The sequence below is a fragment of the Pelodiscus sinensis genome, chromosome 18 (genome assembly GCF_052426305.1).
Source record: "Pelodiscus sinensis isolate ZL-2025 chromosome 18, ASM5242630v1, whole genome shotgun sequence".
NCBI lineage: Eukaryota > Metazoa > Chordata > Testudines > Trionychidae > Pelodiscus > Pelodiscus sinensis.
In genome coordinates this window covers 16,549,690-16,562,896 of record NC_143069.1, presented here as the reverse complement: position 1 = coordinate 16,562,896, position 13,207 = coordinate 16,549,690, and positions in this window count along the sequence as shown.

Here is a 13,207-nt window from a genome sequence, read left to right as displayed (position 1 = left end):
TAGCAGCAGCACAGGCGAGACTAGCGGAAACAAAGACTGAGACCAGGCAAATAGAAGTGGAAACACAGGAGAGGATTGCTAAAGCGAAGGCCCCATCAACTGACCATCTTGCTCCCATGAATGTTCCAGTCCCTGTTCAATATCCCAGGAAACTCCAGATCCAGGGAGTGGAAGAACAACAGAGACTGTATCCTCATGGGGGTTCAGTGGAGAACCATGTGGGGATGGGGTGTGATTATGGCATGAATAGTATGTATAATCAGGCGGATACCTTAACCCAGCCCCAGAACATGCATGAGGTTTGGGAAGGGGATGAGTGTGAATCTGGGAAGTTGTCTGTGGCTAGTCAGGCCTATGGGGAACCAGGTAAAAGTTTTCTTCAGTGTTTGCCTGAGGGAGATAGTTGTGTGTCTGTGAGTGAGGCCTCTACACGTCTGCCTGGAGCCTCAGAGGAGAGGCTGGTGTCAGATTTTTGGTCAGATTTTTGGGCTCTCCCTGCCCTATTTCAGGAAAGTGTCCCTCTGGTGCAGTCTGGGGTGGCTGGCCAGAGTGAAAGTTTAGTTGGGGAAAAAGATCAAATTCTGGAGGGTGTTCAGTGTGAGCAGCCTCTGTGTGTGGAGCCTGGCAGTTTGGCTGCTGAGGAGGGGGGTATGCATGTGGGGGAAGGGTTTATTCCCAGTTCCTTGTCTACCGGAGGTGCCTGTCAGCCTGGATTGGCTGAGGAGAGTGCTGTGGGCCCAGATTTAGCTCTGGGGGCAGCTGAAGCCCAGAAGGGGGAGGGAGAGGTCTCTGATCTCCCCCCAGAAGGGTCTGTGTGTTTTCCTGAAGGGGGGTTGTGTGAAGACCTGTCTGTTCAGGGAGTTAATGGAATTCCAAGGGAGTTGGTGGAGGTTCAGCTGGGTGATGATGCTGTAGAGACCGGGGAAGGTGAGCTTTTGCTTGTGGAAGGTCATAAGGAAGAGGATCCTTATGGTGAGGTGGGCCAGCAGTTTGCTGTGCCTGAGGGGGGTAAAAGTGACTTAGGGTTAGAAAGGTCCAGTGGGGACAAGGGTAAGGAAGTTGCAGAGGGATTGGAGGTTGTTTCAGATGGAGGGGGGATAGCCAGGGAGATGAACCAGCCCTCTGGTGACCAAGTGACTGTGTTTGACCAGCTTGCTGGAGAGTGTGTGGGGCTGAGACATGCATGTTTCCAGTCTGATTCGGTGAAGGGACCAGAGATCCATAAGTCTATCAGGCCAGTTCACCTAGGCCCTGTCTCTGGGAAGCAGTGGCCCACTTGGAAAACTAGATTGAAAGCAGGGTGCCAGGGTACTGTCTGGACAGATTGCCTCATGACTAGCCGTGGAGAGAAAGAAAATCCCATTGCTATTGTGAGCGGGGGAGGCACACCCAGCCAAGCCTTTGTCTTTGGAAGAGGGAGAGTTGAACTTAACCCCACAGGGCAAGGGGGAGGGGCAAGACTTGTGTTCACCAAGGAAGGCTGCAATTTTTTAAATCTAAAAGGCCAGAATTGTCAGTGTACACTTAGGATGTATTTGTTCCTGTTACTGATGTTAACTTTCATGACCACTGTACTGCTGTTACTAAGAATTGTAACAATGTTCAATATGCATGATTTTGTACCAAAACCCTGGAAATTGTTAAGAAATGTACCCAAGGACACACTGTATGTTCAAAAGCCTTGTGACCCTGGTATTTCACTGTTAATACTTGTAATTAGTGTTGGAGCTTCTCACCTGAGAAGGGGCATTCCAGAATTGATATACTGTGTGGGAAGGGAAACTGAGGCACGGCAACATTTTGTGCTAAGGGACCCATGTAAGGTGTCTAATGAAAGCTTGTTCACTGTTGACTCTATGTATGAGATGTGTGTACATGTGTGATGTTTATATATGAAGGTTCTCATTAACAATCTTACTCTCGACATTTTCTTCCTTTCATTAATGTATCTTTAGAGTTTAGATTCTAAAGGATTGGCCCAGCGTGATCTTGTGGGTAAGATCTAAAGGGAAATTGGCTTGGGACTGTGGCTGGGTCCTTTGGACCAGGAGGATCTGTTGGAGTTGGTGAGTGGGTTTTGGTAACGTCTCACCTGTGTATGGAGGCCTAAGTCTGGTGATGGCACCGGGAAGCTGGAGTGTCTAAGGGGTTTTGCTGGTGAGGCTTGCGGCTGACCGGGGAGGCAGCTGAAGTGCTCGGTGTAATTTGAGGGGTGCCTAGGGAAGGACCCCAGTTGAGGGCGGTAAATAGCCCTGGTTTTAAGCAATTCGCCCTGAGCTGACACTCTCAGTGGTGCCAAGACCTGGCCTGGTGTATGATAGTGATGTATTTCGCAAGAGGCACAGAACCTGGTCAATTGAACTTTAGATCAAGACCCCACGCTATTCTAAATTTGATTTTGAGACTGAGAGTTTGATTGGTTAATGAGGCATTTCTGGACTCAACTACTTAATATTCTCTGTATAGCTGTGATGGTACTCTATGGATATGGAAGCCTTTGCTTACTTTTTATATCTTCAAGCGTTTAGTCAAGTGTGCATAATGTATTTACTATGTTTTATCTTAAGACCTACAGGAAGAAATCACAGCCAGTGTGGCCAGAAGCTGTCCAGCACCGTCTGTGATTTGGTGGGCATGTCATGATTATGAGGGTTAGCCAGCAGCCTGGGGATTAAGGGGTTAACTACACCTAGCCAGGTGGAGTGACCAATAAGAATGTAGGTGGGATTTTTCAAACTGGGACAAAGGAATTTGGGTTTTTCCTTTGTCCTTTTGTCTCTCTGAGAGTTCTCTGCAGCTACAGAGAGGGACAAGCATGTCTCTCTCTCTCTCTCCAAGACACCATTCTTCATTTTCTGTAAGTAGGGTAAAGTTTAGGCAGTTTCGTTAGGTTTTATTGTTTTAAGGATTGGGTATGGGATCTGAGATCTGGCACTGTTTAAAAGATGTTTTGGCTTTTCTTTGTAACTAAGTTCTAGGCCCATGGAGTTTCTCCATGAGTATATTTTGTTACCTCCCTATCTAGTCATTATGGTTGCAACAGGAATATTGTTGTAATAATAAAAGTTCTTTCTTTTCTTTTATTAACCTGGCAGTGGTTAATTGTGTGCCTTGATTTTTATTTTAGGGGTAAGATTTCCCAAATGATCTTTCCCCTGATTTCTTTATCAACATTTGGGTGGTGGCAGCGGAAGTTTTATTCCCAAGATCTAGGTTTTTAAGATCTTGGGGGGAAGTTTTATACCAAAGCCTGGTAGATAAGGCTTTGGGGTACACTTGCTGGCCCCCACTTCTGCATTTATCATGCCAGAGTGGGGAAGGAGCCATGACAGAGATCCACTGTCGGAGCAGTGCTCATGCAGGTACGGCGCTCGTCGGCCACCGAGCCGGGGGGGAGGGGGGCTGCGAGGAGGGGATGGGCCGCCCCAGGGACAAAGGGGGGGGCGGGAGGAGGCGAAAGCGCCCCGCACCGGAGGGGTCGGGCTGTCCCGGCCGTACTACACGCCGCCAGGGGGGTTGCTTCCGGGAGTGGGGCCCGGGGCACTGCCAGGGCACGCACGCTCCCAGCCACCCGGGCGCCCCACTGATTGACGCTTTGCTGTGTCTCTCTCCGCAGGTGGTCAAGGCCATCAACCGGGTGCTGCTCCGCAGGGTGGTCCGCCTCGCCGACCCGGATGCCGTCATCCGGGGATTCGGCGCCCTCGGCTTCCCCAACTGCGGGGGGGCCATCGACGGGACGCACATCCCCATCCGTGCCCCGGAACACCAGGCGTCCCGGTACATGAACCGCAAGGGGTACTTCTCCGTCATCCTGCAGGCCGTGTGTGACCACCGGGGACAGTTCACGGACATAAATGTGGGCTGGTCCGGCAAAGCACACGACGCACGGGTGTACCGGAACTCCTCCGTGTGCCAGCGGCTGCAGGACGGGACCTTCTTCCCCGACCGCCACATCAGGGTCGGGGACGTGGACATGCCCGTCTGCCTGGTGGGGGATGCCGCCTACCCACTGCAGCCGTGGCTCATGAAGCCCTACACGGGGCACCTCAATCCCTCCCGCCAGGCCTTCAATAACAGGCTGAGCAGGGCCCGCATCGTGGTGGAGGGGGCCTTCGGGCGACTGAAAGCCCGCTTTCGATGCCTCCTCACCCGTCTGGACCTGGCCGAGCACAACATCCCTCCCGTGGTGGCGGCATGTTGTGTGCTCCACAATTTGTGTGAGCGGAAGGGGGAGGCTTTCCTGCCAGCCTGGATGGCTGAGGCTGACCGCATGGCTGGACACTACGGTCAGCCCCGCACCGCCGCCGTCCGGGAAGCCCAGCGGGGGGCCATCCGGATCCGGGAAGCCCTGCGGGAGAGCTTCCAGGTGGAGGAGGAGGAGGACTGACCTCTCCCTGCATGCCCCACCGGGGCCTTCTTCCACCCTACCCCCCCCTTCCCCTTTCCCCTCCCTACCTACTGTCAAATAAAGACACCTGTTTTTCCAACAAAAACGTCTGTTTATTTCACAGAACTGGGGTGGGGGAGGGAGGAATGAAGGTGGGAGAAGGGAGGGGGAAACCTGGGACGAGGGAGCTGGAAGGGGAGGGGAGGGAAGGGAGGAAGGGAAAGGAAAGCTCAGGGGTGGGAGTCCGGCTGCCTCTCCCGTCTCACCACACTGCGGGTCCGGGGGTGTCGGTGGGGAATGGTTGTGGAGGGGGGGGGCAGAGGGGACAGGGGGTGTGGAGGAAGCAGGAGCGGAAGCAGGAGGAGCAGGGGGAGCAGGGGGAGCAAGAGGGGGAGAAAGAGGGGGAGCAGGGGGAGCAAGAGGGGGAGCAAGAGGGGGAGCAGGGGGAGGAGGAAACGGGAAGCGGTCCAGCAGGCTCTGGAGGTGGCCTCGCAGGGCACGGCCCTGCTCCTCCAGGGCCTCCAGACTCCTCTGGCGCAGCCTGAGGTCCTCCTGGACCCAGTGGTCCTGGAGACGGAGCTGTCGGTCCAGGAACCGGAGATGCCGCCTCTGGTAGTCCTCCTGGTTCCTGGCTGACCTGCTTGCCCGGGCGCGGGCGGCTGCTGCAGGCGGTGTGGTGCGCCCTGCAGGCCCCGGTGCTGCAGCTGTGGTGCAAGAAGACCAGCGGTCAATGACCCCAGGGGCCCAGGTGTGTGAAACCCAGCTCCCCTCTGCAAGGCCATGGCCCCTGCAGGATCCCCAGCTGCTGCTCCGTGGTGGGCAAGGCCCAGGCGCACGGTCCCGGGGCTCCCTCTCGCCCCAGCCCCCCGTACACATAAGGGGAACACGAGGGTACTCACAGGTGGACGCCTCCCCGGCCTCTGATGATGCAGGCGAGCGGCTCTGTGGGGTGCCTCGGGGGTCCCGGGTCCTGGGAAGGCTGGCGGCAGGCTCCTGGCTCTCAGAGCCCTCTTCCTCCTCCTCGGTGTCCAGGAGCGGTCCCTCTGCCCCGGGGTCAATCACGTCCCGGGGGGCAGGGACGGCATGAGGCCCCAGGATGCGGTCCAGGGCATGGAAGTGGGGGCAGGCCTCCGGGTCAGCCCCTGGCAGGCAGGCCCGGGAGTAGGACTGCCGCAAGTCCTTAATTTTGCAGCGCACCTGCTCCCGGCTGCGCTGGTGGCCCCTGGCGGCCAGACTGGCAGCCATGCGTCCATAGACGGCCGCGTTCCGGTGGCTAGTGCGGAGATCGTGGACATTGGAGGCTTCCCCCCAAACCTCGATGAGGTCCACGATCTCCGCACTTGACCAGGCGGGCGCCCGCCTTTTGCGCCCCCGGGCAGGCTCCCAGGAGCCGCCAGGCTGGTCGTGGGGAGCAGTGGAGGGCTGGGAACCCTCGGATGGCTGGCTCATCCTGTGGCAGGTGCAGGCTGTGCAGGCACGGGTGCTTGCAGCCTTGCAACTGGCACAAAGTGAGTAGCCAGCCCGTGGCCCTTTAAGGGCTCCGGGGCCGGGAGGGGGGCAATAGAGTTTCCCTGGTGTTGGCCAGAGTGGCCACCAGGGAAACCTGGGAAGCCTTAGCCTCCCACTAGTTCGAACTAAAGGGCTACACAGCCCTTAGTTCGAACTAGCTAGTTCGAACTAGGCGTTAGTCCTCGTAAAATGAGGTTTACCTAGTTCGAACTAAGCGCTCCGTTAGTTCGAATTAAGTTCGAACTAACGGACCGCTAGTGTAGCGCCTAGGAAAGTTCTAGTGTAGACATACCCTGGGTTCCTGCAGTACATGGAGATCTTCCAGCGGCGGAAGCTGCGGGTGGTGCTGGAGATCACCCACTTGGATACATGCAGCCCTGACAAGGTGGTGGGCGTCCTTGATGCCATGAACATCCTCCTCTCAGACGATGACGCCCCTTTCATCTCCATCCTGGCTGTTGACTCCAGCATCATTGTCGACTGCGTGGAAAGCTCCAAGTATATGAGAGGTATGGCCAACAACGGCTACGAGTTCTTAAACCGCATGGTCACCCTGCCCTTCTCTGTCCCTCGGATGGACTGCGACACCAAGCGGAGGCTGATCAGGAATATCATTGCGCGCAAGGAGCAGCTAGAGGCAGAGGTCGGCTTCCGGCAGGATGGCAAGATGGAAGCCAGCTCTGACTTCCTCAACATCTCTCGCTACCATTCGGCCAACCACGATGCCCAGAATCCAGTTGCAGAGGACAGCCAGATACCTCTCATGGTTGGAACCCCAGCGCTGGGAACCGGCAGCTGCGGGAAAGGTATCCGAGCCAAAGACCTCATTCAAGATGCTTTCGACTACCTCCTGGATGACGCCTTGAAGGAATTCATGACAGACAACGTGGTGCAGATGCGGCGCATCGTGAACACCGTCACCATCACCATCAGGCTGCTGGCGAGTAACATCCCCAAGGATGAAGTGTGTCCGAAGAAGGTGGTGGAATGGGTGCTCCTTGCCAACCAGTGGCCGTGCCGTCTGAGCTGGCTCTTGCAGTGCATCGAGGATGAGGAGCAGAGGAGTCGAATGGGCAGCTGCCATGGAAGCCCGCTCCGCCCCGACATGTCTCTGTGGGAGGTCTACGAGAAGTACATGGAAGAGCTGGACATGCTGAAAGGCCAGATGGAAAAGCTGCTGGAACTGGACCAGGATCCCGAGCTGTTCCACACTTTCCTGTGCGGCAGGTTTCGGGTGGAGGAGGCCCTCTTCTACCTCCCCTTCACGGTCAATTTGGACCCATCCCTGAAAAGACAGATGGAGCTGCAACGTGGCAGCCACAGACTGAAACGGACAAAGAAATTCGACAAGCTCAGCGCCTGCACTCTGCTGGGTATGACGGTGGAGGATGTCTGCCGAGAGGTGGGTCACCCTTGGGTTTCCTTCCTTCGAGCAGGGCCAGCTGTCGATAGAATGTCCATGCCTCTTCATCGCAAGAAGCATGTCATTCATGTGACAGCAGCTGCCCACAGATGATGGCTACAGGCAGAGCCATCTTTGCAAATCGTGGGGCCCTGAATAATTGAGGGCCCTTCTGCAGGATTGCCTGGGCCTTTTCCCCTCATGCAGCTTCTGCTGGAGGTCTGGTCGTTCCTACTACCTCCCTACCCCAAGCAGGGCTCAGGAACTAGAGCAGAGTTGCAGATCCTCTCTGCTTGCTAGCTTGCTGCTGCTGCTGATTTCAACCCCGTAGCAGATTTGAACCTAGGCCCTCTAGGAGTGTGTCTAAACTACATGGCTCTGTCGACGGAGCCATGTAGATGAGGCTGATTGGCAGAGGGAAATGAAGCTGCGATTTAAATAATCGTGGCTTAGAATCATAGAATAATAGGACTGGAAGGGACCTCGAGAGGTCATCGAGTCCAGCCCCCCGCCCTCAAGGCAGGATCAAGCTCCGTCTACACCATCCCTGACAGATGTCTATCTAACCTGTTCTTAAATATCTCCAGAGAGGGAGATTCCACCACCTCCCTTGGCAATTTATTCCAATATTTGACCACCCTGACAGTTAGGAATTTTTTCCTAATGTCCAATCTAAACCTCCCCTGCTGCACTTTAAGCCCATTACTCCTTGTCCTGTTCTCAGAAACCAAGAGGAACAAATTTTCTCCTTCCTCCTTGTGACACCCTTTTAGATATTTGAAAACCGCTATCATGTCCCCCCTTAATCTTCTTTTTTCCAAACTAAACAAGCCCAGTTCATGAAGCCTGGCTTCATAGGTCATGTTCTCTAAACCTTTAATCATTCTTGTCGCTCTTCTCTGTACCCTTTCCAATTTCTCCACATCTTTCTTGAAATGTGGCGCCCAGAACTGGACACAGTACTCCAGCTGAGGCCTAACTAGTGCAGAGTAGAGTGGCAGAATGACTTCACGAGTTTTGCTTACAACACACCTGTTGATACAACCTAGAATCATATTTGCTTTTTTTGCAACAGCATCACACTGTTGGCTCATATTCAACTTGTGGTCCACTATGACCCCTAGATCCCTTTCCGCCATGCTCCTTCCTAGACAGTCGCTTCCCATCTTGTATGTATTGAACTGATTGTTCCTTCCTAAGTGGAGCACTTTGCATTTCTCTTTATTAAACCTCATCCTGTTTACCTCTGACCATTTCTCTAACTTGCTAAGGTCATTTTGAATTATGTCCCTATCCTCCAAAGAAGTTGCAACCCCACCCAGTTTGGTATCATCTGCAAACTTAATAAGCGTACTCTCTATCCCAATATCTACATCATTGATGAAGATATTGAACAGTACGGGTCCCAAAACAGACCCTTGAGGAACTCCACTTGTTATCCCTTTCCAGCAGGATTTAGAACCATTAACAACAACTCTCTGACTACGGTTATCCAGCCAATTATGCACCCACCTTATCGTGGCCCTATCTAAGTTATATTTGCCTAGTTTATCAATAAGAATATCATGCGAGACCGTATCAAATGCCTTACTAAAGTCTAGGTATATGACATCCACCGCTTCTCCCTTATCCACAAGGCTCGTTATCTTATCAAAGAAAGCTATCAGATTAGTTTGGCATGACTTGTTCTTCACAAACCCATGCTGGCTATTCCCTATCACTTTATTACCTTCCAAGTGTTTGCATATGATTTCCTTAATTACCTGCTCCATTATCTTCCCTGGGACAGACGTTAAACTGACCGGTCTGTAGTTTCCTGGGTTGTTCTTATTCCCCTTTTTATAGATGGGCACAATATTTGCCCTTTTCCAGTCTTCTGGAATCTCCCCTGTCTGCCATGATTTTTCAAAGATCATAGCTAAAGGCTCAGATACCTCCTCTATCAGCTCCTTGAGTATCCTGGGATGCATTTCATCAGGACCTGGTGACTTGCTGACATCTAACTTTCCTACGTGATTTTTAACTTGTTCTTTGTGTATCCTATCTTCTAAACTTACCCTCTCTCTGCTTGTATTCACTACGTTAGGCACACCTCCAGACTTCTCGGTGAAGACCGAAACAAAGAAGTCATTGAGCATCTCCGCCATTTCCAAGTTCCCTGTTACTGCTTCTCCCTCCTCACTAAGCAGTGGGCCTACCCTGTCCTTGGTCTTCCTCTTGCTTTTAATGTATTTATAAAAGGTCTTCTTGTTTCCCTTTATGCCTGTAGCTAGTTTGATCTCATTTTGTGCCTTTGCCTTTCTAATCTTGCCCCTGCATTCCCGTGTTGCTTGCCTATATTCCTCCTTTGTTAGTTGTCCTAGTTTCCATTTTTTATATGACTCCTTTTTTATTTTGAGATCGTGCAAGATCTCCTTGTTAAGCCAAGCTGGTCTTTTGCCATATTTTCTATCTTTCCTACACAGCGGAATTGTTTGCTTTTGGGCCCTTAACAACGTCCCTTTGAAATACTTCCAACTCTCCTCAGTTGTTTTTCCCTTCAGTCTTGCTTCCCATGGGACATTACCTACAAGTTCTCTGAGCTTATCAAAATCTGCCTTCCTGAAATCCATTACCTCAATTGTGCTGGTCTCCCTTCTACCTTTCCTTAAGATCATGAACTCTATTATTTCGTGATCACTGTCCCCTATACTGTCTTCCACTTTCAAGTTCTCAACTAGTTCCTCCCTATTTGTTAAAACCAAATCCAGAACAGCTTCTCCTCTGGTAGCTTTTTCAACCTTCTGAAACAGAAAGTTGTCTCCAATGCAGTCCAGAAACTTATTGGATAGCCTGTGCCTCGCTGTGTTAGTTTCCCAACATATGTCTGGATAGTTGAAGTCCCCCATCACCACCAAATCTTGGGCTTTGGATAGTTTTGTTAATTGTTTAAAAAAGGCCTCATCCACCTCTTCCACCTGGCTAGGTGGCCTGTAGTAGACTCCTAGCATGATATCACCCTCGTTTTTTACCCCTTTTAGCTTAACCCAGAGACTCTCCACACAGCTATCTCCTACATTCATCTCCACTTCAGTCCAAGTGTGTACATTTTTAATATACAAGGCAACCCCTCCTCCCTTTTTTCCCTGTCTGTCCTTCCTGAGCAAGCCGTACCCTTCCATACCAACATTCCAATCATGCGTCCCATCCCACCAGGTTTCTGTAATACCAATGATATCATAGTTGTATTTATTGGTTAGCAATTCCAGTTCTTCCTGCTTATTACCCATACTTCTCGCATTTGTATATAGGCATCTAAGATACTGATTTGATCTTGCCTCCCTGTTGTGCCCTGACCCTCCTTTCTCCTTCCCATTATAGGCCGTAGTCCCCCCCATTTCCAACCCATCTCCCAGTCCCGCACATGCAGCACTTACCTGTGGGCTTTGTTCACCTGCCCCCAACAAACCTAGTTTAAAGCCCTCCTCACAAGGTTAGCCAGTCTGTGTCCAAACAAGGCCTTCCCGCTCCTGGAAAGGTGAACTCCATCTCCGCCAAGCAGTCCTTCCTGGAAGAGCACCCCGTGATCAAGGAAGCTGAATCCCTCCTGGCGACACCATCGTCGCAGCCAGGCATTCACCTCCAGGATGCACCTCTCTCTGCCCGGGCCCCTACCTTTGACAGGAAGGATAGAAGAGAATACCACCTGCGCTCCAAACTCCTTCACCCGTACTCCCAAAGCCCTGTAGTCACACTTGATCCGCTCAGTGTCACACCTGGCAGTATCATTTGTGCCCACGTGGATGAGTAGCATGGGGTAGTAGTCAGAGGGCCGGATAATCCTCGACAATGCCTCCGTAACATCTCGGATACGGGCCCCTGGCAGACAGCATACCTCTCGAGATGAGCTGTCAGGGCGACAGATGGGTGCCTCCGTTCCCCTCAGAAGAGAGTCTCCAACCACCACTACCCTACGCTTCCTCCTCGCAGTGGTGGCAGGAGACTGCTCAACCTTGGTGGTGCAAGGCCTGGTCTCCTCCACTGTGGGGGGTGACTCCTTGTCTCCTGCTGAAAGTAAAGTGTAACGGTTATGTAACAACACAGTGGGAGGGTTAGGAGCAGGGGTGGAACACTGCCTGCTGCCGGAAGTAACCAGCTGCCAGTTCTCACCCTGCACCACTGCCTCCTCCATAAGTGGCTGGTCAACAGTCCCACATCCTAGGACAGTGACATCCGTGGACTCCACAGGAATACTGTCCAGGAATTCCTCATGGCTTCGAATGCTCCTCAGCCTGGCCACCTCCTCCTGTAGCTCTCCCACCTGCTGCCTGAGAGATTCCACCAGCAGGCACCTTTCACAACGGTTGTCTCCCCCAGCCTGGAGATCACTCAGTGGGAATTGCAAGCCACAAATACAGCAAGACCACACCAGGACCTGGGTAGAGGCATCCATGCTCAGGTTCTCTGTGTGGATACAGGCACAGGTGGAGGAGACAGGAGAAGTACTGGCACAAGCGCTTCGGGTCTTCATCACCATCAGTCACTCCCTCTGCTCAACTCCCTCTTCAACTCCCCTGTCTGCAGTCCCCTGTCCGCTTTGCTCCCCTGGTCGCACTGCTCTGGCTTTTTAAAGCCTGCTTGCCTAGGTCAGGCCTGCCCCCTTCTGAGTCACACAGGGGAAGGCTGAGCCTGAGGCTAATCAGAGGCAATCAAGGGAACAATGGCAGGCTCTCAGTCCCAACTGCCACAGAAGCTGAAACTGAAGCTGCTAGCACTCACCTGGAATCAGACTCTCAATTCACACTTCAAACTGTAAAATTCAAACAGTCAGGCACAGGCACACACTCACACCACAGCTTGTACTCTCACCGGGTAGCCTCTTCGGCGGTGGGGTCGCTTTGCTCTCCCTCTTCAACTCCCCTGTCTGCAGTCCCCTGTCCGCTTTGCTCCAGCTGTCGAGGCCTCTAGGGGTGTGTCTAAACTACATGGCTCCATCGATGGAGCCATGTAGATGAGGCTGATCGGCAGAGGGAAATGAAGCCGCGATTTAAATAATCGCGGCTTCATTTAAATTTAAATGGCTGCCGCGCTCTGCCGACCAGCTGATGATCAGCTGTTTGTCGGCAGATCGGGGCAGTCTGGACGCTTCCCCGTCGACGTGAAAGCCCTTTGTCGACCTCCCCGGTAAACCTCATCCCACGAGGCATCAGGGGAGGTCGACAAAGGGCTTTCATGTCGACGGGAGCGTCCACACTGCCCCGATCTGCCGACAAACAGCTGATCATCAGCTGGTCGGCAGAGCGCGGCAGCCATTTAAATTTAAATGAAGCCGCGATTATTTAAATCGCGGCTTCATTTCCCTCTGCCGATCAGCCTCATCTACATGGCTCCATCGATGGAGCCATGTAGTTTAGACACACCCCTAGAGGCCTCGACAGCTGGAGCCATGAAGGCAGCTGGCTCCCAGCTTAGGATGTAGAGCTCCCTTGTTCTTATCTCTGGCTGTAAGAGGTCCAATTGCCACACGAAGGGACAGTGAACCACACACACTAGGCGTGTGGATTACACTGCCAGCTGAGAGGAGCACGTGGGGGAGGGCGAAGGGAAAAGCCCTGCAGCAGACAGGACACAGCGTCCCCAGAGACGAACCGGCAGAGGCATATCCTCAGACATACAAGAACACATGGCTGCTGCATTGGGGAACTCAAAAATTTGGTGCCCAAATTTTCCGGTGCCCTATGCAGCTACATATTTCCCATGGGCCTAGGGACAGCCCTGACTACGGGCCCCAGAGCTGGGAGAAAACTGTCCCACATAACTGGTGCATAACTGGAGGGAGAGGAGCGAGAACTAGTGGGGGTAGGATGTTGAGGGGAACAGGCGGTGTGGGATGGGGGCTTTTGGGGAAGGCACAGTGTGGGTTTGAGGCC